The sequence below is a fragment of the Falco rusticolus genome, chromosome Z, assembly GCF_015220075.1.
Source record: "Falco rusticolus isolate bFalRus1 chromosome Z, bFalRus1.pri, whole genome shotgun sequence".
In the NCBI taxonomy this organism is placed as follows: Eukaryota; Metazoa; Chordata; class Aves; order Falconiformes; family Falconidae; genus Falco; species Falco rusticolus.
Genome location: NC_051210.1, coordinates 55,983,130 through 56,009,150, shown reverse-complemented (window position 1 = coordinate 56,009,150; position 26,021 = coordinate 55,983,130). Strand labels below are relative to the sequence as shown.

Below are 26,021 nucleotides of genomic sequence, written 5' to 3'. Positions count from 1 at the left end.
TATCCTGACGTGCCTGGAGCTTTGTTCCTGTGCATTCACATGGACAGTTGTTTGAACAAGGAGGATTTAAATTGGGAAGGCAGTGCAGGGTGATGTAGCTATAGCAAGATATATGCTTTCTTTCCAGGGTGCTGTAACCAAAATACTGTTTGTGCATTTCACCTTGGAAGCAAAAAATGACTTAGCCTTTCTTATTTATGATTGTTGGGAGCTTCATTATTGTTTAGCAGCATGGCTCTATCAGGCATCAGTCATTTTAAGCATGTGATATATTGCCCAACATGTGCAGTGACTAATTGGTGCTTTTCGTTTCTCTTCTTGTAGACTGACTCTCAGGTTCCTGAATGTGCTGTCAAATGCTGAAGCACTGAGCTAGCTGAATCCTCTGCGTTATATCTGATCTTTAAAAAGACCTAAAGTAAAGCAGAGGACTAGCGGTTCTGTTACAGTGTTTTAAGGTAAGATGTGACTCCTTTTGCTGGGGGCGGAGGGAAGAGGACAGACGTGGCCCCGCTGGCTGCCCCAGCCCCACCTCCTGCTCTGTGACAACCTGTGGCGGTTACCCCAGCCAGCGGCGCAGCCGCTCGCTCGCTCCCCCTGGTGGGGTTGGGGAGAGCATCAGAAGGGTAAAAGGGAGAAAAACTGTCGGTTGACACAAAGACAGCTTCATAGCTAGAGCAAAAGCCGTGCACACCAGCAAAGCAACACAAGGAATTCATTCACCACTTCCCACCGGCAGGCAGGTGCTCAGCCATCCCCAGGAAAGTCGGGCTCCATCACGTGTTACTTGGGTTACTTGGTTACTTGGGAAGACAGATGCCATCACTGTGAGTGTCCCCCTCTTCCTTCTCCACTCAGCTTTATATGCTGAGTGTGACATTCTGTTACGGCACATCCCTTTGGCCAGCTGGGGTCAGCTGTCCCAGCTGTGCCCCCTCCCAGCTCCTCGTGCACCCCCAGACCACTTGCTGGTGGGTGGGAGGCAGAAGAGCCCTTGGCTCTGTGTCGGCCCTGCTCAGCAGTAGGGAAAACCTCCCCCTGTTTATCAACACTGTTTCCAGCACAAATCCAAAATGTAGCCCCATACCAGCTACTATGAAGAAAATTAACCCTATCCCAGCCAAAAGTGGCACAAAACCATACTGACAGTCTTAGAGTGGACCCAACTATCATAATTTTCTAGTTACGAGTAAATTCATTTACATCAGTAAGGTAGAAATCGATGCAATGAAGAAATTACTTGGTTTCTTTTCCCAAATCACCATTCTACACTCTTAAGTGCTTGTATACCTTTCCATTAGAATGTCTTAGTCCTTCACCTATATATTAATAAACTTTTAGTAGTAAAAAGATGTAGCCTTCAGCCCCTATGGGATGTCAGGGTGAGACAAATTCTTCAACAGGAAAAATATGGGTAAGAAGCTAAACACAACTGTAGCTATAAAAGTGACCGTTCTGCTTAGACTGGAGCTGCTGCTGCCATCTTTCATTCATTAATTACCCATATTTTCTACCTGTCTTTTGGATTCATAGCTGGATTGTCCATTGCACTGTAGTGCTGCTGCTGCTTTTTCTCAGCAGCACAGTGGACCCACCACAGACTAGACCAACAGAGAATATGTTTGTGCAATGCCCAGCACACAGCACAGTTTTCTCTCATCACAGAATTGTTTTGGTGACCCCGGACTGGGTGTAAGCATGCCAGCAGGACAGGACTATACAGGAATGTTGCTGTGCACAGATACAAATCAGGTTAAGATTAACACCAAAGGGAGGTCTTGAAATGATAGTAAATTCAGATGGGTAATCCCTGTGTAAAAGCTCCACCACTGACTCCTGGATTCCCTCAGGTAGCAACTGCTGTGTGAAGTGGCAGCTGACTCCTATTTTTATTTACTTTTGGTGATTGACTGTCCGCCTTACATGCGCTGCAATGTGCTGCGGGTTCAGTTGAGATAAGACACACCTAAAACTGAACTCATCTCTTGAAGAGCTAAGGTTTAGCCTCTTGGCCTTTCCAACTATTTAGGATGGCTCACTGCAAATTAATTCTTGTCTCACGCTGCTTTTGCTGCTTTAATCAGAGTGAAACTGAGCAGTGGGGGTCAGCTTGTTTGGCTTTTGAGTGTAGAGTAAGTCTAGTGCTTACAGGTGTGGTCTTGAATTGCTGACAGCTGTGGGGACAGGTAGGGGGCTACTGAATCTGTCCAAAAGGTATAGGGGCACCAGCTGTTTTTCCAAACTGTGAAACTTGGTAACTGTGGAAGAGCAGATCTCCTGTCTGTCTTCATTACTCTCTGAACTTAACATTTAAATGGGGCACGGGCACATGTGTGCATGCATGCACCCAGACTCTGCTGACTCTCCTTTTGGCTCTGGTGCCAAACTCAGTTTGGAGAGGGGGCAGAGGGTGCTGCACGCACCTGTGGCACGCTGCCCTGGCCAGGAAGCCTGCCCGCACTTCAGTGTAGACCTCACACCAGCATGTTTCAGATCAGCCCTGGGCTCCTGCTTGTGGAGTGGTGACTGTCCGCAGGCAGGATGAAAAAAATAGATTCTCTTGGTTTGTGTTTTAATCTTAATAAATTCAGAGAGTTGAGTTGTTGCATGTATCTGTATTTTTTTTTTCCTTTTTGCTGTTTCTCTACATGTAAGGCACAAGACTAACTCATCTCTCCTCCTGCTAAATGTACTTTTACTTTTTCAAAGGAGGTGCTTTGTCCACTAGGAACTGTGGCTCAGCATGCTAATAAAACTCACTTTATGCCTTTAAAATGTTTATTCAAAGTGGCCTGGCTGGCTTACAGTAGCTGTGTGGGTGGACTGTCCTTGAATTTTGTAGACTTAATTTAGTACTACACAATACCCAGTGATGGAAAACAGCTATAAATTGTCTGTGCGCAGCCATGCATTACTGATAAAGAGTAGAATAAGCCCTACAATTTCTTTATTTGATGCTGTTAATGCAACAGCTGGCTGATTTGTTAAGACTTTTTTTTTTCCCCCTATTGGCAGTAAAATATTTCTTCATTTTGAACTCTGAATTTTCTCCTGAATTTTGATTTGTGTGGAGGTGAGCACTTGCTTTTTCTCCAGTGCTACTAAATCTAATGGCAGTGTTTCCACAGAGTAGAAACAAGCTTCATTTCTGGGAGAGCTAAGCAAACAGTAAGTTTGACTGTATGCAGAAGACAGGACTTTTTTAATTGTCACAAATACTTAGAAATGGAAAATGGAACATTTAGAAAAAACAATCCTTTAATATACATGATTTGGCACATGCTTAGAGAAGATGCTTTACAGTGAGTTAGGCATGCTTTGTAATTTCAGTGTTCCTTCAAAGTTTATGAAAAAATCTCAATAGTCTTAAATCTGTCATGTGTTTTTTTTTTTTTTCCCCCGTTGACACTTACGGTGAGTAGAGTCTATAATATAGACAATATAATTTGCATATAAAACTGTGCTGTCAACTAAACAGTTCTTTCCTTGTAGTTGAACAAAGTTACAATGAGCTGCTCAAAACACTGGAAATAAATAAATAAACCTCCAGATTTGCCAGCAAAACTATTAAAGGCTTGTTCTTCCCAACAAATGTCCAACACTGGAAGTTTTTTAAGTTGTAATTCCTGTAATGGTAGCTTCCCACAGGCTGTTATTCTAATATGGTAGAAGGAATATACAATTTGTGGTAAGCAAATGGTGTACTTGAGCATGGAACTGTTTATTTCCCTCCTATGTGTGTGCATACATATCCTTTGGTAGAAGTGTTCTAGGCCTTTTTTCCCTTTGTAAAAGCGTTAGGATAGTGGAAAATTATAAGTATAGTTGATCTTCATGAGCCATACTGATGTTCATAATGGTTTCCTCTGTTCCATGGAGAATTACTGTGTGTTAGCTTAGCTTTCCATATATTTACAGCCTTTCAAGGTAAGAAGTCATTAAGTAATGAAGTAATTAAACTGGTTGTGTAGTTTCAATCAGGAGGCAGGAAAAACTAATGGGGAAGGGGCTAACATGATTGATAGAGGCTTGCTGGAGATTTACATTGAGAATAACTCATTCTCCAAAGTTTTTAATTTTCTGATAAAAATTGTGGGGTAAATCAAATATGGTGGCTATGAATGATTAAAATGTGAAAATTATGAATTCTTACTGACTTTGTAAATCTCTAATTTCTTCACTGCTATTACAAAGTCATTTATCTTAAAGGCGTCTTGGGGCTGTGAGGATTTAAATGAAAGCTTTAACATCTTGAAGAAGACTATTTTGATGTTCAAGATCATGAATTTTGTAGCTTGCTCAATGCATAGAAAGCTGTTGTGGAAGGGGAACAGGAGGTTTCCCATGAAACTGAGATAATTCACTTGACTGATCAAAGTGGCCAATTTTCCAGTAGTTTAAATGTTTATGCAGTTCAGACATAATACGGGCAACTAAAAATTCTCTGCTGGTTGAAGAAGGTGCCTTTGATTTGATCTTACAGAAAATGCAAACAATTGGGCATTGATATGCCTGCGGTCTTGTTTTTGGAGCAAGTGCGCGGCTGTGTGTGTTTTCATGCAGAAGGACAGACTTCAGCAGTATTACTACAATTCTGGCTTTGTTACAGCCTTCTGTTCATACTGTTTTGGAATATGAGTGTGAGGGTTTTTTTTCTGGAACAAGTGTATTTCAGTAGTGAAATACAATTTTGAAAATTCCTTGTTCCTAGTGTTTAAAAGAGCATCTTTCACTGTCATTGTTAGTGGCTGCTGTGATGAGTAACTGTATGATACAGGAACATCACAAAGTACAGTGGGATGGATTTTCCTCTGCATCTGCACACTCTCCACAGGCAGTTCATGGATGAAGTTACTCTGACCTCTTAATTTACACCCCTGGAAGTTAATCGGAACTAGTCTGACAAACACAGAAGTTTTAATGCAATTTGATGTATCTTAATTTTGTCATACTAACAAAATATGCTTTAGTCTAGAAAGGTCAAGTGACTTTCAGAAAGTTGCCTAGCTTAAAAAATTACTGTGCAAGTGTTGATTGCTACCATCCCAAATTATTTACCCTTGGGAAAGCAATTGTGGAGGAGGTCTTTAGAGTGGGATGGATGAGGTGGTAAGAGGTCAGCTTCGCATGACTGATCTCTGCAGGCCATACTCAAAACACAGGGACAGCTACAGCAAAATCTTTCATATCCCTTATAAGTATGGCTTTAAAATATGAGGAAAAGAAATGGAACAAAATTATCCCGTACAGTCAGTGCAGGTGTTGCAGGAATAGCATGATGTAAAAGGACCTGAAAGTAGTTGATTAAAAAAAAAATAATAATTTTTCCCAAGGGAAAACATGGGGAGACATTTCCTAGCAGTCAGTATAAATGCAAAGTGGTAGGGGAGCACTGAGGCTTGGCTTGTGAACAAAAGTTACTTAACAACCTTCCATTACTTTTAAGGTGGTATTTCCAGTTCCTTTTCAACTGTGTCAAAATATGATAATTTTTTTCTTGCAGTATAGGAATTAAGGTATGTGTGTGGGGGACATCCTTCGATTATTTTTGAAAGGTACTGCCCAAAATAGTCTCTTTTTTTGGAAGTAGGGTAGGAGGACAATACATGCGTGATTGCATCCATCCCTATCCAGGTGTAATGCCAAGTTCTTTGTCTCTGTCAAGTTGCAGCATGCCCTGTTGTAAGGGAAAGAAAACTGTTCTCTCTGTTGTCCCTTTTCTTAGTACAAAAAGATGGGTAAACTTGTTTGGGTGGGACAGACTTCAGCAGCCTCTTCCAGGTTTGATCAGTGCTGCAAAACCTGTCTTGGTAATAACACAGGTGCCTTGTGCTCTGATTACCTCACTGCTGAAATCTGCGGCCTCTTGCCACACAGCCGCGCAAAGCTTTGGGTGGGATTAGCGCTTATTGCTACGTAGCTGAACATAGTTCAGCCTGTCTGCAGTACCATCACCAGTTCTGCCAGCTAGGTTGCAGGACACACTCAGCCTGTGCATCACAGGGACATCATCATGGACAAAATGTTTTTTCCTCTTTTTGTTGTGCTCTACTGATTTGTAAGAGATGGGGAGGATAATGAGTTACACACTTTATTTTTGATGAAGTAATTTTAGCAAATTACCATGATAACAATGCTGTTATCTGCTCTGAGGGGTTGTTCTGTCCACAGTGGCAGAAACAGATTCTTGGTGAGATCATCTAATGGATTCACTAGATAGCTAGCTCAAACTAACTTTCAGCTGTAAAAGTAATGAATTTTCTGCAAAACTTGCTTTAAGTAGAGCTATGTCCTTGCCTAATGTCTGTAGCCATGATAACTAATCATGTCTTGTCCTTCTAGAGGCCTCTATTGATTATCTTTCTACAAAGAAGTTGGTGAGTCCTTTCTTTTTTGCAGAGTTCAGATCGCTTTTTAACCCTTCTTCTCCCAACAACCATTTTGGCTGACAACACTCCTACAGTTTCCATGAAATGTGGTGTGCCAAGGCATGTTGTGGCTGCCATGTATAGCACATATAGCCTTAGGATGCTTTTCTGTTCTCCTCCTCTTCCCCCTTTCCTCCTCTCTTCCATGCCGCTTTTAATGAGGTGCTCAGGGATGGCTGCACAGATTTTTCCAGCATGCATCAATGCAAACATGGCTAAGCTGTACGTAGTATAAACAAACAGGGTTAGGAATGGCAGAAAAATTGCTGGGTCGGTAAAAACTGAGCTATGTTGTTTGGGAAAGGGATTGCACCTCCGACTAATTACAAATAATTGGATAAGCAGTTGTGTTGCCTCCCTGCAAGCTTTAAGTACTGAAACATGATCTGTTTTTTAGTGCTAAAGTTTGCTTTGAAATGGAAAATGGAGTAAGGTTTAGATCCAGCATGATCCTAAGCTGTTGAAGGTTCCTTACCCTTTCTCCTCTACTTTAAACCACGATATTTCAGTGCTGCTGGAATACTGTGCTATAAAAATGCAGAATTTTGTTTCTATTGTTTTGTTTGTATTGTTTTATTTATTTTGTGCTAGACAAATTGTATCCCTGAACGCTTTCTATAGTATGCCTATAGGAAAGGCAATGCTGACAGGTACGGTTAAAAAATACAGAATAGGCTGGAGAACTCCATCTTAAGGGCACGGCATGAGTGATCGGGCTTGAAGTGTCTTATACTCAAAGAATTTAACTCCCCAATAGTTTTGAGATAAGTACAACTTCCAAGGAGTTACCACCCTGAGATGGAGCCTTTGGAGTGAAATCAAGTTTTGTTCCAGGTTTCTCTGCTTTCTTTGCTTTGGCCTCAAGTGTTTTGACATCTTTTGCTGCCTTGCTTCCACATAGTGGAAACTGATGAGGGATCGCAGCTGCCTCAGTAGATAACATCATTGCCGATATATCTCTTCTCAGATAAAGAAGGATGCAAGGGAAAGTTGCGTGGTGTTGCTTCCCAAAGGTCGGTGTGAAGGTACAGATGATAACAATGTCACAAGCAAGCGTGTAAGACAGATCTAGGCAACAGGTATTTACGAGTTGTTATAGCTGAATGTAGCTATCAGTCCTTGGGGTGTGAAAGGAAAAATTGACAATGTACTGTGGTCTAAAGAAGGTGAGAGAGGAAAAAGTCACCTTCTGCTGGCTCACTCTGCAGCCTCGAGCACCTCTTCTTTATTGGGTTTGCCCCTCAGAAGAAGAGTGTCTGCTTAACTCATGCTACCCCAGCATTAACCTGCCTGCCCAGCATTTTTTTAAACTTGTAAACTAATTTAAATCTTCATTTTGTAAAGATTTGTGCATGTGCTTTAGATGGGCAGTTGTTTTTTAATTTTGAGATTGCTGATACATTGAGCAATAGAAGCTCTCCAGCCCAGACTTTAAAAGGAATATTGTAAGCATTATTTTAGCTGTAAAGTGCTTCAGAGGTTGACTTGCATGCCTCTTGTGTAGGTGATTAAGGGTTGCCTAATATAGTACTACAAAATCTTCTATTCTTGGGTAGGGCACTTCTGAGAAGGCTCTCCGAGTGATGGGACAGATAATTCATGAAAGTCAGATGTGAGCTGACGACAGCAGTTGTTAACCAGAGGGCTCTGCACCCCGAACCTTCCTGTCCAAATGCATGCACCCTTCACATTGGATGTGGTCCTGCCTGTACATTCATTACTCCTAAGGCAATGTAAGAGTCTGTAAAAAGAGAAGACAGGTGTGAAGAAAGAATGTGTAGGTGGTAACAGGACTTCAGAGAAGAGAGCAAGCTACAATACTGTTCCACTTGTGAAAACACTTTTTGATAGTGTTTAAGGCTTGTGAAGGTATATGGACCATAGTGGAAAACCAGTCTTCTGGGAAGCTTGGGGATAGTTTTCTCTTTTTTTCCTTACAGGACCTGAAATAGATTGAACGCGCTGAATATCTCAGCAGCAAGTAGCTTGTAAAGAGACTGAGAATAAAGAGATTAAGGATCTGAAAGTTAAAAAAATATGTAGCATTTTAATTCAAATAAACATGAAATAGGTCATAGTCCATTAATCTCCCATTCTAGCAATTATTTTTTTGGAAAAAAAAAAAAGTCAGAAGTAGTTCTCAGTGGTGCAGTATCACTCTGTGCCTAGTGGGTAACTTCCCCATTTCCCCCTACATTTCTGGTAATGGTTAATTTAATGGAGTTTTCCCCTGCCCCTTACTCTGTGGAATAATTCTCAGACAAAGCAGGAGAACAGATTTATTTTTTGCTGAGAAGGTATACAGTTCACCATACATTTGGAAAAAAGAAAAAGTATAGTGAAACAGAAATTACCTTGTCTTTAGTGTGAGTTACTAGCAGTGAGGAAAGTATGTCTTCAGACAGGGTACAGCTGTCTCTGATCAGGCCAGGGAGGAACTGGAAAAAAAAGTGTTTAAAGTTATGAAAACTCTTCAGTTTGTCACTGGTTGGTAAATCCCAAATGTAAGTTATGAGTTTCTTTGTAGTCATGATGTGGTTAAAAATAGTTTAGGGTAAGGAATGTGTTGATATTCAGTTAATTTGTATAGCCTACAGCTGTTTTTCTCTTTGTAAACCTCTTAAAAAAAAATGGTCATACTAGAGAAAGCATAACTTTGGAAAAGCAAAAAACTTCACTGAGGACACCAGAACTTTGCAGTAAATTTTATTTGTTGTTTTGTTGCAGATGGCTCCTGCATTCTCACGAGAGAATTTAGGTTTAAAAAGGAAAGGGGGGGAGAGTAAAAGATTTTTCTGCATTCCATAACTTTTCCCTGTTTTCTCTGTGTTTTCTATAATGTCTTCCTTGTATTTTCTCCACTGGGTGATTTGGAAAGGCCTTCTGATTCACTAATTGTATTTTATCACACTGATGTTGCTGAAGCATATTTTGCCAGTGTTCCCTGTAGAGCAGTGAGAAGTGGTGGCCATGAAGTGGATTAACAAACAGGTTAAAGGAGCTGTCATGCAGAGCTGTATTAGTACCCCGTAGCTCTTAGTACGCTGTATCACAGAACAGGTGCAGGGAAGCAACAGATGCAGATTTCAAGCAATCACATCACCTGGTATTAGCATTTAGTAGAATTTTTCCTGCGTTGGTCCGTGTGGCGTTGTCCCCCCATATCTTGGTGCTGAGTGTTTACTGAGCGCCTTTAGTCATCTGCGCTGCACAGACAGGGGAGCACTGGTCTGGGGGGTCAGCCTTGGTTATGAGCTTTACAGTGGGTAGGGGGGTGAGCGACCTTGGGTGGCAGTACCTTAGCAGATGGCCAGTGTTCACGATTCTTGTAAGGCAGTTTCATGTTCTTGAACTTACTAGTAAGGCCTGACAATTGTATATCCTGCCTTACTGACAACCCCCTAGTTACAGAGATTCTAAAACATATATCTTTCTTTAGCACTGGATTTGAAAACTAGAATGGCCATGTTTTTTTCCCTGTAAATATTTAGCATATGTTTAGGGTTGTGGTTTTAGACAGAGTAGGTATTTCTGGTCCGGAGTACAGGATTTTGGCACAGGAAACACGTGTTTTTATTGCACTGTGGGTTTGGAAGGTGCAGGCTGGGGGTGCGGGGTGCTCATGGGAAAAGGGACGTAGAAGCAAAAATTCTTCTTGGGGGGGTGGGAAGAGAAAGCAGGCATGTATGAGAATTCTGTATACAGCAGGCTGTTCTTCAGCAGGTGGTTCTTCAGCTGGAGAAATTTCCTAGTCTGGGTCAAGGCTGAACAGTTGTGCCCTGGAGAGGTGAGAAGGGCAGGAGAAATGCATGGTTTGGAAAGCCACAATTCAGTGAAAGCACTAATTCAGTGTGCTGCTCAGCAGAAAACTAACCTGACAAAAGAAAGATTTCTACTGTATTAATGAAATCAATCAATCGAGTAAGACTCAGTGGGAGAACCTGGGTAAGGAACAGAACTACATGGCAATGGTAATTTATCTTAATTGTTTTCTGTTTTGACATTTGCTGTTTTGTTCTTCACACTGAGGAATTCGGGGAAATGCTGCATGCTGGGTTTCAGTTGTGCAGTTGCAAAAGTCAGTTTAATTCTTAGGCAATGGAGAGTGAATTGTAAAATTACTCAGTTCCATTTTAGGAGGCAGTAGTTGTTCATGCTTCAGTCCGTAAACAGTCTCTTAGTGAGAAGACCTTCAGGCGTGTCCAAGATTATGGGGTCATTCTTTTGTTCATTTGTTGTAACCAATACAAGTTGTTTTCATTTGACTACTGTTAATCTTGGGCCCTTGTGACCTTCTTCTGTCCTATGTCATCAGGAAAAGTTAGGATCTCTGTAGAGGTTTTTTTAGAACCATTTTAGAACCATTTCTGTCTGTGATGCTAATAGCTATTAATATGCCCTAAGTCTGAGTGCTTTACCTCTTCTCTTGGGAAACAAGAGACTATGTTGTTCTTGACTCTTAACACTGTGCATATAAAAATGTGCATGTTCAGGAAGAAGATCAACTTTTTGCCGGTAAACTATTGGTATGCTTTTTCCTCTTAATCTGTGTGAGTCTATTCTTGTACAGTGGTAAACTGTTGTGGAACTCAGGAGGTTCTGAGGTCACAGTTCCCAAAGTCACGAACCCTGTGACAGCTGTATGGGACCAGACGCTTATCCTATGTCTGCTGTATGAAGAAGACAAGATGATTTGGAGGCGAAGATTTGGGGCGCATGTAGCAGGCAGCCTCCATTGGGTGGCTCTTGGTTATGGTATATACATTTTGGAATACATGCAGGCTCACTTTCAGAGGCTTTAGCTGTGTTTGTGTCCTGTCATGCAGTCCGAACAGATCAAGAGGCCGTAAATTCAGACTTTCTCAAAAGCTGGCAGCTTTTGGTATCCTGAACAGCTCTGCAAATACTGCCCTATCTGCTTGCTTCTGTTGTTTGTAATGTGTTCTCTGTTGCAGGCTCTACAAGTGAGATAAGATGATTGGGGATTGCCTTACTGTCTGTTAAAAGACACTGGAGAATTATTATGCAGTTTCATTATGAAAAATGGCCTTTTCATAAGAAACTGAAAAAATAACAAAAGCACTAATGTGGGTTATGACTCCTAAGTGGAGGGAGGTTGCTGCAAAATTCAAGCTGTTCTTGTTTGCTCTTTACTTTAAAATTTGGTACAGAAATGAAGGCTGTTCAAAGCAGCAGGTGATATTCATGCCTTTGTGCAGACATGCTAGAGCAACCATTGAGCGGACTAATCTGTCCCGTTCTGTTCCTTGGGCAGTTAATCCTGGAGAATTATTACAATTCAAATACGTGATAATTACCGCATGCACAGTTATATGCTTTGTCCATGATAGTTAGGTAGACTTTGCTTTGCATGGAGGACAGCATCTAAAACACTGCTGAAACTGCCTTCCACAACACTGCCACAGGTGCTGCTCTGAAGATTTGTGGAGAGGGGAATAAGATAAAGGATGTGTGTAATGATGGTCCCCTGCTTCCTGAGGCTGCAGCAATATGGCACAGCCACAGGCTTTATTCCTGCACATCACAGATGATCTCTGCAGATTGGGTATCTGTGGTAGCCCAAGGAGAAGCCTTGGAAGCACTGACTTGCCTTGACCGTGCTTTGCAAGCAGGACAAACAAACTTTTTTTGGGGACAGTGGAGGGAGGAAGGGCACAAGTTTCCTGTTGGTTCCTTGCTGTCATCTTGGGAGCAGGCACAAGGAAGTGTGGGTAGAAGATCTGGCTGGTGAAGAAAGGCACGTTGTTTGTGCCTCTTGGATTTGATTTTGATTAAACCCTCCCCAGAGAGTGCAGCTTCATGACTTCCCTGTGTACCAGCACACCAGCGTGTCTGCATGTGAGCTGGGTCCATGGGACTAAACAGGAATAAAACTATCACTACAGGGGAAAACCCCAATGTTTTCTAGCTGCTCATCTGCCTGATCAGCTTACAGTGAGGCATCCGGGGAGCGGCTGGATCGGGGCAGAGTGGTGGGGCTGGGAAGACCTCTCCTTGCAGCAGCTGGTGGTGAGACCGGCTGAGGTGTGTCGCAGGACTCATGGTTAGAGGACTGCTGCTGGCCATCTGCAAGGGGACTCCTTGCAGTCTCCTCTATTTCCCTGCTTTGTCCCGGGGGTGGGGATGGCAACTGACATGGTTGTGCACAGGCCACACTTCTTGAAGGAAGGCTCAGAGGAACGAAGGGGGTTTTTTTCCTGTTCAGACATTTGTATCAAATGCCCTTGGGAAGGGAAGGAGGGCTGCTGGCTTGTGTTTCTCTTAAGGGAGGAGATACGTTTTTTAGAGAAACTGAGATCCTGAGAACCGTGTGTATTGGTGATAAAGCAGAGACAAACTGCAAGAACAGTGTTATGTATTGTGGGTTTCAGTGCCTTACCAAGAGATAGTATGCCAATAAACTTAACTGGTGTTGTTAGTCAGCAAACATACAAATTTTCTAACAGATCCGGTATACATGATTGCTCATGTGTCTTCTGTGGCGGTACATACACAAGCACGTTCTATGTAGCACTGCCAAAATAGCTTAATTTCTGAAAGGCAGTGTGTGTGCTCTGTCCGTACTTGATACTCTCCACATGGGATGTATGGAAATAAAATAAGAGTTTGCTGTACAGCTTCAGTCACTGCAGCTTAGTAATTGATAACTGTTCCACTGGTGGGATGTTCTTTTGTTAGGAGAATTTGGTGTTAATCCCAACAGTATTAGACTCCATGCTTGAGAGTGTTTTCATAAAACTTTGCATTTGGTGACAAGCTTGTAACATATACTGTATGAAGGAAACAGAAGACCTTAGGCACACAGTGATCATGGGAAAATTTGTCTACACTGTCTAAACAGGAAGAACAATTTTGGTGACGCCTGGGTGAGTTGAAACTCATAGTTTCTTCTGTGTTTACTGCATACTTTGTCCTTAATAAAGAGAATATCTTGGCAGTGCTGTTTCAGATTTTAGTTTATAGCAATGACAGATATCAGAAAAATCTCCTTGTACCTAATTTTTATATTAGGCTTTGCATATATCTGTGTGTCCAAGTTTTGAATAATAAGAAGGTTAAAAGTTGCATCCAAGCACTGTCGCTGTGTGTGTGTGTATATCAGCTTCTTGATGAATTCTGTCGGTCTGTCTCCCGGTATTTATGCATAAAAGCACAACTTCTAAAATAGTCACAAGTTTTGACACTTGGCTGTAAGGTTACCGAAGCATGGTTCGCTTCATGTGTTCACACAAGTGTTAAAAGCGGTGATATGTAGTGGGGTGGTGTCCAGGGCTTCCAAGTCATCCATATCAACCCTGCCAAAAGTCATCTTGCTAGGTGGAAGAGGGGAGCGGGTGGACTTTGGCATTCATTTATGGATCACTGAGGCTTACAGCATGGAACTAGAAGGAAGTCAGAGCTATGCTGTGGTACTTGCCCTCACCCCAGGAGCACCCAAGGGGGCTGGATCCCATCCCCAGGATTACACAAAGCCCTCTCTGGCACACTTGCTCTGTAGCAGAGCTGGTGCTGTCATGCTGCTTCAATACCTCTCCTAGTTCCTGGTGCCTTCAGAGCTCTGGACAAAGGCATGCCTTGAACAAGCACAATAGCCATTCACTGGTAGATGCTTTGCATGCTGCATAGCCCCTGAGTCCCCTTGTGTGCTTTCCTGCAGAGCAAATCTGGAAACACAGCAAGAGGAAGTGTGGATTTTATTACTGTGCAGTACTTTCTGTTAAGTACTGTGTCTTTATAAGCGTAGCAGTTAGTGGTCCCTTCACTGGCCACCTGGCCTGCTGTGGCTGCAGTGGGGCATTGGCTATGCCATTGTGCTCAGCAGCATCCTCTTAATGTGGTGTTATACCAGAGGTGTTCCACATACCCTACTTTCTGTCGCCCTAGTGTTTCCCCCACGGCCCAGCTGTGTCTGTTTTTACAGGGTGGAGTGTCCCCAGTCAGGTGGTCTTAAAATGTGCTGGCTGAATGAAAGAAGTACAGCCCCCATGAAAGATACCGTACATGAACTGATTTATTATCTGTCAGATGCTCTGCAGGACTACCAGAGTTTTGACCCATGTGGAAATAGAATTGTTCTTAATCTTGTCTGCATTGGATTGTTCTAAAAAAAAAAAAGGAATTAATATTGCACAGTGCTAAATCTGTACAAATCATTCTGCATTGGCTTCAATATCATATATGAGATAATTGGTCTGAGGATTTGGATGTGACTCATTAATCAGTCTCTTGCTGTCCCCTAGTGCAGAAACCACAAAGGGCAAGCTGGGCAGAAAGGTGAGTAAAGTTGTTTCATAGGTTTATACAGTAATTGCAGTTACCTGGGTTCCAGTATTTGCCCGTGTAATTTGTGACAAGAACACAACTGATACTGGGGTGCAAATCTCACACTGTGCCTTAGGGTCTGCTGCCTGGTGCCCCTCTGCCTACAGACTGGAACAGCAGGCAGCTGAGCCTCTGGAGAAACTTCTGTGGGAAATGAGCAGCCCTACGTCCCCAAAGGGCTTGGGACAGGTCTCCAGGGAGGGCTGTGTGTGGCAGCCGCCATCGGTCAGTGGGCAGCAGCACCTCCCTAACCCAGAGGGCGCTTGCTATGGGGCCGCAGGGTTTCAGTGGATGAAAGGTGATGCAATGTAGGAAGTATCCTTTGCTCCTTGGTAAACCTGCGCAAATAGTCTTTTAGAGAGCAATGCCTTTAACATATTTCTTAAATGTTGGAATATTCTGGGCAGAAAACCACTCCAGAGGCTTAGTTTTCCTCCTTCCCTTCCTTTGCCAAAAAACCTGATGGGTGCAGCAGGTAGCTCAACAGAGAACAAGGTGCTGCATGGAGTAATCAAGATATACAACTTAAAGTGGGGAAGAAAAGCCAAGAACACACAAAGCAACCTTCAGAGGTTCCCAGGAGTCTCTGTAACAGTCGGGAGGGTGAGCAGCTGCAGCAGTTTGGCAGCAGGCACCCTCTGTTTTTCTCAAGAGCCAGGCTGCTTTAGGACTAAGCTATCAGGTAGTATCTGTGTAAATCTGCATGCCTATGCCCTGAAGGATGTTCTCTCACTCTCTGTTCAACAGGATGGCCTCCTTTGGAAACACTGTTTTTCATAACATGCCGTGTATATAAATATATCACGCTAATTAGAAAGGTGAGCAATTTTCCTCTCTGAGAAGAACAAATTTTCAGAACAACAAGCTGTGTGGGTGAAAATGACTTTTATTTCCTAGTTGGTGATAATCCCTAGATTTGCCAGGCTTCTCTCAAGAAATGTGTAGTTTATGTTAGGCATTCCTTAGCAAAATGCTCTATTTGTAGAACAACACCCCCACAAACAAGTTTTGTCTGTGGGCACTCTTGCATAACCTGATGGAGAGCTAGTAAAATATTTCCATCCCTTTGAAATTAAGTTAACAATTCTGGATAAGTTCTGGCATGTGTCCATGGACATAGGATGCAGAGGTTGTGCCTCCTTTGAAATGTCGTTCCAAATAGCTTGGAAATGCTAAGTATTGATTTAAAAAAAAAAAAAAAGAAAAAAAAATCCGAAAGCCAGCTGTCTAGAAAGCTTTTAAGAGAAGTGCAAGCTTCCTGCACTATGCTTAGGTTCTAGTTACAAGTTGCAGAGTTTAGCATGCATTTGTCCATAAAAAGATAAGGTTGAATACTTAAAAATAACGTAATCACTTCAAACCACTTGTGTTAATGCTACTACTAATGGAAGAAATTATTTGAAGTGGCGCTTTCCCTCTGTCACTTTACAGTGTTTTATTTAAGCAGGTGCAACTGTACTGTATCAGGTTGAGGTCCACAGGGTTCAGGCTGTTCTCTGGCAATGACCAGAGAAAAGTGCCAGGGCAGGCACATAGTGCATTCCCAGACTATACCATCAACCTCCAAAAACTTGTGGTCCAGAGCTTTCTCAAGCCACAGATAGTTTGTTTCAATAGCCCTTGGTGGACAAATGCATTGTAATTTTTCTCCCATTTTGGGTTTTTAAATATTGTAGACTTTTAGCACAGTCAACATCCTGTGATGAGTTTCGTGGGTTATTTAGATTGTGTGAATGCACCTCATTTTTACTTTCTCTTTTTATCCTGCGTGATACTGTGTATTTGTTGCAAACTTGGGAAACATTCGTTCCCTGTTCATAGTTTTCAAGCCACACATTTAATATGCCTTTTTATTAATGAAAGTTTCAAATTTATCTCAGATACACCAGTTAAAAACCCTAATAATAATTTTAAAAAATTACTGAAATTTACATTTTAAAAAATACTGAAAAAGGGGGGGATGTTGGTATTTATTGTACAGAATTTTTCCCTCCTGATAGTATAGTAGTTGAATATTGGGAAAATACCTGGTTTTCCTTGCTGTTGCCAGAGGCTTCTTGTTAAACTGGTAAAAAATATGAGCATAGAACTTTTAAATGTATTATTTTTGTCTTCCATGCTGAAATCTTTTGAATATTTCCAGCCCTGAACAAGGAGGAGGAGAGCAAGAGGAATCAAGGAGATCCTGTTTTGTTTCTGCATACATTAGCAGACATGAGGGGTTTTACATATTTAACAGACTTGTTTCTTTTTTCATAGCATTTGATAATTGTTGCTTTAGTGTGAGAGTGGAGGAAACATTACTCCCTGCCAGTGAAATTCCTCTCCTTCCTTGCTGCTCAGGTTTGGTCTCTTAAGTGCTGTGATATCATCAGTGTCACCACTCATCAGCTCTGCCTGCAGATGGTGAGACCTGACTTGCCGGTGATGTGGTGAGCTGGCCAAGAAGTTCCCAAGTTGTCCTCCTTCCCAGACCAAAAGGCTGTTCCCCTTCCTACCAGCTTTATAGCTGATCAGCTTTTCAGTAGGGCTTCTTGGCAGGGTAAAATGTCACTGAGGAGTCTCCTTGGTACCAAGTGACCTGACTGCTGTCCCCCTGGGTTGTGACCAGGTGGGCACTTAATGGGCTGTGGCTAGCCTGGACCTAGGTATGGCAGAGTGGAGCTGCAGGTAAAGATAATGCCTCCTAAATTCATGGTACCAGCTGACCACTGAGACTTTGAGAGAGTCTGTAATAGATGACCACCATGGCCCCTGAAGCTGGCACAGCAGGTGGTGACTGCTTTTGGGAGGCTACCACTGTCATCTTACTCATCATGGTGTCTTCCAGATAGGGCCATTGGCCTCCTCCCTCCTTTTTGCTAAGTTGGGAAAGGTGAGTCTTTCTCTTGATTTTTAAATAAAGGCTCAACTGTAGGTAATGAATCTATTCAGTTTTAGACAAAGCTTTCCTGTTCCTGAAGGACGGCAGAAGTTTTAGATAGAAGTGACTTGTCCACACACAGCAAGGCTTGGTCTGCTGATCACAAAGGTGACTGGATTTACTAGGCAGCTGTCTGTGCCATGGACAAGTTTGCTTTTCTCTGCAGTGCTATCCACTCACCTAAGGTGAACTCTCTTATTACCAAGCAGAAAAGCTTTGTAGTTTTACTTGAAGGAAAGGTGCTGGACTGGAGCATGTCCACTGATTGCTGACCTTGCCTCTCAGGGCTGTTTAGCAGGTGAGCTAAGTGGCACAGAAAGCAACCACTTTCCACGGTGTACAAATGTACGTGGGCACCATGGGATCCTCTCCAAGGATTTTTAGGGCACAACACAGAAAATATCTAGCAATTGATCAAAATGCAGTCTCCTTCAGGCTGTGTCTATAGCAAAGTTATTTGTTCTTGTAAAAAGCTTTAGACTCCACACCAGTATGTTTTTTGTAAATTGGTGGACCTTGTTTCTTTACAGCAAAATCAAAGAACTTTCCATTCTCTTCTGGGATGCCATTGAGAGAGCAAGCACTGGATTGCTGGTCTCAAGGTCTTCAGCTCTAAGATAGAAAGAAAACTCATGCACAAGGCTGGCTGTAAGAACAGCCGTCTTCTCCTAGCAGGAAAATTACTCTAGTTCATCTTACAAGGGTGCTGAGCAAGGTAACTGTGTGAGCATCCTGCCTGACAGTTGTGGGTAGGCAGGCTTATTTGGTCACTAGATCTTCTGGTGTAGTGTTTGGTGACTAATCCAGGTTATAATAAATAATGACAGTGAGCAGGCTGCTGATTTAAAGATTTTCCCACACACACACTGTTACAGGTGTCTTTCAGACGCTGTACTACAGGAGGGTGTTACTGTGCACGAATATTCTTGCTTTTCATCTAGAAGAACTCAAAATGCTGAAAACTGGATGCCTTCAGGGGTCCTGCAAAGTCATCACTCTACCTCAAGTGAAATGAAAACTTCATGGCATATTCGTATCATGTAACTTGGGTGGTTAATTGAAGAGAAGGGTTTATTTTCATTTTGAGTTGGTGGGGGAAGCAGTCAGACTTCAGGCTCCTGCACTGGATAAGTTACAGCTTTCACTGGAAGTTTTGACTCCTGCTCTTGTGAAGAGCTGCATCTCCCACTTCTTTAGACAGCAGCAGCCCTCCATGCTTAACCATGTAAGTGGGAGCGGGGTGCTAAATGTTAGAGACATTAAAATCCCTTAGTTAAGAAACAGCCGCTACTAAAAAGATGTGGGGTTTTTGGGTACTAGACAGTGATGCTTGAAAGAGCCAGGCTCAATACATAGCTGACAATATGGTTTCCTCACTCATCCTGCTGACCAGAAGGCAGTCAAATAGCTGGTGTGAACCCCTCAGCATCCTGCAATGGCCCCACTGGCAGGGCGTGAGGCACTGAGTGACCAGTGCTGTGTCCCATGGCTTTGCCTTGTCCTTGGCAGGTAGCTGGGGCGGAAACTGGCCCAAGGTCCTGCTCATTCCTGTCCCTCTGTCCCGTCAGCAGCAGTGGCTCACAAACTGCCGTGGGAAGCAGCTGTGGCCGAGCCCTGACATTGAGTTTTATTGCGTAGCAGCTGTGTAACCCTTGTCCTGTGCAGTTTACTTCTGGCAGCAACCACAGCCAGTGGCGCTTTTGCTTCAGGCATAGCGTAATGATTAGTGTAACATGCAAATAATAATTTTGTTGTAACATCTGCCACCCTCTTGGGGTGAGGCTGCGTGTTTTCCCTGTGGGCTGACACTTGCTGGATGTATTTCATTTGGTTCCCAGACACACCCTGGTTTCTGTATAATTGATGTGCTTATTAAAAAGGGAAGAGAAAAACCTATTCTGTTCCCAATACCTGATCTGCTCCCAGACAGAAATGAGAGTTAATGAAGTCTTTATTCCCAACCCTCATCTCACATCTTTGGGTATTGTGGTCAGCAGTTACAACAGTAGGAGATACCTGTGTTGGCTGTTGAAAAGAAAGGAGAGTTTCACAATTCTTACCTCCTTTTGCTGTTACGTATGGGAGAAACACACTGACAACCTTCTGCCTTAGAACTAGAATTTTTTATTTTTTAAGCATCTTTTTGCACTAGATGGCAGTGTGGGTAGTTCTATGGAAAACTTGTTTTATATGCTGTAACTATATAATGATGGTAAACGGTATTCAGCATAAAAAGGGCTCTGTAGTGATGACAAAAGCACCTTTCACTGCTCGTCTGCCACACATCCACACTGAGGAGGTGTGGGTGTTCCAGGTCTGAAAAGCATTGGTAGCTGTACCCATTCTCAGAGTTGCAAATTACTGCATTTTTCTCCTTTTCATTTCCTCCTCTTATATCTCAGAAAAACTAAAGTCCTGCAGGGCTGTGTTCATCTGCTCACTTTTAAAGACTCATTGGTGCCATCCTGCATACATAACCCCTGAGAAGGATTCTGCTGAAGTAGTAGGGGTAATTGCTAAATATTTACAAATATGCCAAAATTATGGGCTGTGATCACACATTCTTGGCTGAGGGTTAGTAGTGGATAAATAGGTGGATCAAGTGCAGGTGTCTTGAAGGAACTATCAAAATTAAGCCATAGTTAGAAAAATATGGCATCTTTATATATAGAAAAATATTAAGCACAGTAGATAAATAAGATGCTTGTGCCGTACTTGAGCATCAGCATGAAAGTAAAATGCTGGTGAACGCTGGCAACCTTTATTGAAATTCAGTAGTGCTACTTTAATATACATTGAAAGAAATTGAAGGGTAGACCTGAACTGAGACATGGTATCTGAAGTACTTTTCTGAGTAGATGGTCATGAACCTGTTAGACGCTGGAAAAAGTAGATGTGTTCTGAGTCATTCATGCCACAGCACATCTGTTTGTGACATGGTGGAGTTTGTATTCCTACATTTCCTTAGCAAAACCTGCCACCCAGGAAAGAGAAGGGGGTTTCAGAACCTATGATAATCGGTGCCACATCTACTTACATTTTTATTTTGAGTTAGGGGGAAAAAGTGGCTGTCAGGTGCAAGAAACTGTTTCTAATTATGCACAAGAGGTAGCTTGTGTAGAAAGTGTACCATGCAGGCATCTCTGTGGAAAACTTAGTTGTCTCAGATATGCAAAAGTGTATTTTCACCAGATATTTTGTGGTATGTCCTTTAGCTCTCATAGATAACACAAATAAGAAATTAAAATTAGTGATTTGAGACTGTCAGTTGTCAGAAAGGTTTTAAGGTCAAGTTAATTACATTGATAGGAGAGAGAATTATGAAATTTGTAATTGCAGATAGGCAGCCATTACCCAGATGCTCTTATGCTGAAGTGACAGTATCTCTGCATGACTTGTGCTAGCTGCATGAAATAAAAGTATAAAATATAAAATTTTAAAAAGCATACAGTCAACAGAAAGAATAAACCTTGGCTTGCAGACTATCAAACCTGACATTTATTAAGCAAAAGCTAATTAGTAACTGTAATGTTACATGTGTCTATATACCAAAAACTTTCAAATACAAATGTACCTTGGTTTTGTAATGATACTGAGAAGAAAGCAAATAGGTTTGGGAAAATTAAAATTATTTTTGTAAAGTAAAAAAATTTTTGACCTGGGCAATGTATTAAATGCAAAAATATTTTAATCCTTAAGGCCAGTTACATAGAAAAAAGATGGTCAGGATGCTGAACTAAACAAGCTTAATTTCCCTGTTTGCAAGGTCCATATTCTTTGTCTTGTTCAGATGTCTGCTAGTTAACGCATTAGATTATTCATTAATCTGAGTACAATTAAGAGTTTATCCACAGATGTATGCTATTAGAATGCATAGTTATTTCTTTATTGCCCGTTGCTCTTTTGCCTGTTTTACATTCAATTTCTTAATATTAAAAGTTTCTTAATCAGGTAGAAATTGCAGTGTGATACAGATTAGGTAACTGAATGCAGGTAAAAATCACATTTCTTTCAAGCAAAGAGAGCAAATTGGATGACATTTACTTGCATTTTCTAAGTGATTGAAAGGGGAACTACCATAAAATGGTCTAGATTTCAGTGCCTGAATTTACAAAATGCTGGACTCCATTCCAGTAATAAAATCAGGCTTCCAATCACTTACAAAATGTCTCTTTTTGCTGAATTGTTAAACTAATTGATGTTGTGCTTTAGTCAAAAGTGCAATTCATTCAACTATACTAATGAAAAGAGAGAGTGTTATTTGTTTTAAATGGCTAGGATTTTGCTTAATTAAATATGGAATAAAACAATCTCTAACTTTACCATCTTTTTTTGAGATAGATAATGAGGTTAGAGCCACAATATGTTGTGTGGTGTATGTACTAGTGTATGCTTATGTAAGTGTCCAGCTGTCCTGAGGTGAATCAGCAGTGACAGGTTTCATAGAAAAAGTTAGAAAAGATGGTCTGGGTAAAAAAAATGCAGTTGCGTTTGTCCATAAACTGCACAGCATGTCCAAGTTTAAAAAAAAAAAAATAACACGGGAAAAGGATGCTTCAGGTTTCACCTCATACTAGCCTTCTCTTTGCTCAATCTCTCTTGTACTGGAAAAGGGTAACAAAGCTAGTGTGATGATTTACTTTTTCTCCTCTCATTTTTTAAGTTTAAGAATAAAAAATCCCCCTCCCCCTTCTGCTCAGTTTCTTTTTCGTTAACTCTGCCAGTACATTATTTGCACTATAACCATTATAGAGGAATACTGCTAGAAAACTGGTTCCCTAGGAGTGCTTATTAAGCATCATCACCATTTGTTGGTACTAAACAAACAAACAGAAACCTCAACCCCTCCTCCCAGTTTAGAGTGATAGATGACCTTAAAGAGAGCTAGTAGTGCCAGTGGAAAGGTTGTGGTCTACCAAAGATAAATGGAAATACATATATGCTATAATATAAAACTTACAGAAAATTAGGTAATAACTGGTTTGCATTATGCTGTAACCACTGGGCTGAGCATGCTCGAAGTCAAGTGTATTTCTGTGAGTTACAGAGGAGGAGTTGTGGCAGAGCAATTGTTGTGTGCCACTCACTGATTTGACCACGAGTGAAAGGAAGCTTGGTTTGTGCAGCTGTGTCTCACTGATATGATGGCTCCTGCATTGTGAAGTGAAGCCTCTGTAGGAAAATACTGGGTTATTATAATGAAAACTTTATGTATAGTGCTCTCAGCAGAGATTTTTAGGAAATTTTCTTGATTCGATACTGGTTGAATTAGTTTGAACTGAGAGGAGCATGTAGCTTCCTGAGGGAGTAGCCACAATGCTTGGAAATGAGATTTGTGGTCTTTTACCTATCTGTTGATTATTCATCATTTTGCAGTAAATAAGATTGATATTCCCACCAATTTTTATGCTGCCTCAGCCAGCTTTGCCCTCATTAGGTGAAATTGTGTGGAAAAACTTTCCAGGCTGATCATGCAAGATATATATATAGGTATATATATATATGTGCATCTCTGTGTGTGTATATATATCATCTTATTTCTGTAAGTATTGAGGCTCAGACTACTCAGTGGAAAATGATCACACCTTGCAAGATATCAAGAGGCATCTACAGCTGGATGGGTTTGTCATCACTTTGAATGCTTTGCCCAGAGGGGCTGACCGAGCTTAGGAAGTGAGTAGCAGAGTTAGGGTTTACAACTTTGAGGATTTCTCCAGCTGAGAGAAATTTTGTCGTAAAGTTTTGGCCTCCCTTAATGGACTTCAGTCAGTCAGTGAAATTTTGGGCAGTGAAAACATTTTTAGAATGGGTTACATGCTGAGAAACAGACCCATATGAGGTTAGCCACGCTGTTCACATGAGAGCTCTGATCTCTGCGGAGTGCGTGCACGGTGACTGCTCTGAACTCGGGCTCAGCTCTTCTGTGAATTTCCTGAAACAGCTGCTTATCAGTTGGCATGTGTTGCTGCTTGCACGTTTTTACTGCTAATGCCTGGGAAAGTTGGGTGCTTGTGCATCCTGTACTTACCTATTGTTAATGTTCCCCATGACATTCTGTGAAATAGAGGGGAATAATACCTTGGTGCTTGCTGTTAGCTTTTACTTTTTCAGCTCCTGGTAACCACTGGCTTAAGCTAAAAGAAATGGCTGGGCTGGAGGGCAGGATGGGGCAGCCCAGGCTTTGCTTTAGGGATATATACAGAGTGAGCGGCACCATGCACCCTACCTTCAGCAAGCCCCAGCGCTGCAAGCTGGTCAGGGAACTACATTACTCAATCACTAAATGAGCAGTGTTTCCGTGTGGGCTTTTTTTGCTGCTGTTTTCAGTCTCTGAATGGGCCTGCTGTGGGATCTCACGATATTGCAGGAGGGAAGGCGGAGTAGTGCAAACTAGTGGCAGTGCCGACCACCAGCAAGCTTCATGGGAGCAACCAGCTGGGAAGGCTGGAAGGGGCATCTCGGTGGTAACCACTTCCAGTGTCCCTTTACTGTCTCCTGTGAAACTCCCCCCACTAAAGTCAGGGGAGGCTTATAAATCTTGTAGGTATTTGGGTCAAAATTCAGAGACCTTTAGGAATGTAAAGGTGTAACGTGCATACCTGGCATGTTACTAGCCTAACTCTCCTAAGATTGCTTTCTGCATAGGATGCAACTTCTCTGATGGATTCCTGCCTTTTGAAAGCCAGAGTCCTCATAATTCCCTTAAATCTGCCCCTTGATATCTGAGGAGTCTCCATATTGATGTAGAAAATGTTCCTGGCAAAAATGGCACACCTGTCGGCTTGCAACACATTTCCCTATCCTGTTTTATTTTGAGTTGTGTTGTTGGGAATATTAAGCAGCCTACTGCAGCATCTGTGGTGTAGGGGCAGAAGCTACAGTCTCACCAAGAGCTGTGTTTTGCACCAGAGTTGTTTGCCTGATTACACCCATATAGAGGCTCAGAAATTTTCTGAAGAAAATCTAAAACTAGCGCAAGCCTGCCACAAGTCAACGTGATACACTTTGATGTCATAATATACATTAATAAATTTCATTTAATCAGCAGATCTGGTAACATCAAGATTAGGATGTAAAGAATAAAGATAATAAATCAATAATATCAATAAATCTTGTCTAGAATTAGAGGTTGGGGTAAGACAGTTGGCAGGAAATAATTCAAACACCTTCACTGGGTGATTTGGTTATCTTTTATTCCTGTTCTTTATTCCTCCTACTTCTACTTAATGCAGATTTCCACCCATCCTGTAACTGAGCTGGTGCAAAACACAGCCGGCCGTGAGGCATATTGAGAAGTCTGAGGTCTGTTCCCCTCCCATGCCTCTTTAGTGTCTGCCTTGTAGAAGTGTGTATTGCTATGCCCACTGATGATTTTGGCAAATTTGGTAATAAACTGTGTAGGTTCCACCTGATGGTAATCAGAAGCTCTCTGCCTTGACAACAGAAGCTTAAAAAAATATTTAATTCCTTCATAGCGTCCTGAAAACAAGTTTTAAGCATCGTGGTTTGAATGTTAGAAGGGAACTCTTACTGCCATTAATCAGTGTTTGAATGCTGAAGAGGATGATACTGTAAGCTTTTTCATGAGGTCTCACCTTCTGGAATTAAGAAAGTCTGTTTAAAAAAGCAAAACAAAACTGATTTTTGTAGAAAACGTGATCACCACTGGGTGCACTGGACATAACTTTTGTTCTTGTGGAAATTATCTTGTTTCGATCTGAAATATTCTGTTTTGGTATTATTCTGAAATATTTATTATTCAGAGATACTGTTTTTCATTGTGGTCAGGTGTTTCACGGTTCCTTTATACCTAGACAAGCCATACAGCTACCACTCTGTGAATACCACACAGACTTGTAAGTGCACTGTGGAGAGTGAGTCTGTCCCAGTTTTGGAGAGAGGATGGCATTCAGCAGCCCTGAATGCATTTTAAGATGTGCTCTATGCAGTACTCAGCTGTGCAGCAGCTTGTATTGGTAAGACCAGTGCTTCTCAGTGTTGCAGAGGAAGGAGCTCACGTATCTGTCATCCTCGTAGCAAGTGATGACACAGATGAGCACAGTGGTCCATGGAACGTGTTTTCCTACAGTATTTCTCTCTGCAGGATGAATAGATGAAATCCATAATGTTTTTTAAGAACTGTCCAGTATCTTTGGGCTTCTGGTTGTATCTCTGGTTTTATTTTGTTCTTCCTTCAGAAAGAGGCAAATTGCTTAATGTGTAATTTCTTAAGTACAATACTCAATCGGCAATATTTATTTGTAGTGTAACTAAGGCCTTGAAAGTTGTTCACAGGGAGGAAATAATTACATCTTTAGACAGTAGTT

At 41.8% G+C, this 26,021-nt stretch overlaps 1 protein-coding gene across 1 annotated transcript in view; it reads left to right on the top strand.

Annotated features, from left to right (window-relative positions):
- Positions 1-338: 338 nt before the first annotated feature.
- KANK1 (KN motif and ankyrin repeat domains 1) overlaps positions 339-26,021 on the top strand; it is a 97,359-nt gene continuing 71,676 nt past the window's right edge. Inside the window, exon 1 of the mRNA XM_037373365.1 lies at positions 339-458. The gene's annotated coding sequence lies outside the window, so the exon portion shown is untranslated. The remainder of the gene's footprint in view (positions 459-26,021) is intronic.